Below are 420 nucleotides of genomic sequence, written 5' to 3' on the forward strand. Positions count from 1 at the left end.
TGAGCGGAGGGTGCGAACTAAAGGGGCTGCGGAGATGCTGGTAAAGCGCCGATTGGGAATATTGCGGGAGCTAACCGCTGAGTTCGATCTGGAGCTGAGCGTAATTTTTGTGCCTTCCGAAAAGAACAGGGCAGACGTCCTAACCAGGGTAAAGCAAGCTTGGTTGCAGGTGCCAGAGGATGCGGAGCAGGCTGTGACTGCAGTATGCTGTCTGAGTGACTCGGAGTTGAGGAGACTGCATACCATGCATCACATGGGAGTGGACAGGACATTGTTCCTAGCCAGGAAAGTTGACTCCGAGGTAACGAGGCAGAGCGTGCAGAGAGTAGTTAGCAGCTGTGACAGGTGCCAGTCTATTGACCCTACTCCAGGCATACATGAGGCGGGAAGTATTCCAGTGGCCCACAACTGGAAACGACT

The sequence above is a fragment of the Octopus bimaculoides genome, chromosome 9 (assembly GCF_001194135.2).
Source record: "Octopus bimaculoides isolate UCB-OBI-ISO-001 chromosome 9, ASM119413v2, whole genome shotgun sequence".
NCBI lineage: Eukaryota > Metazoa > Mollusca > Cephalopoda > Octopoda > Octopodidae > Octopus > Octopus bimaculoides.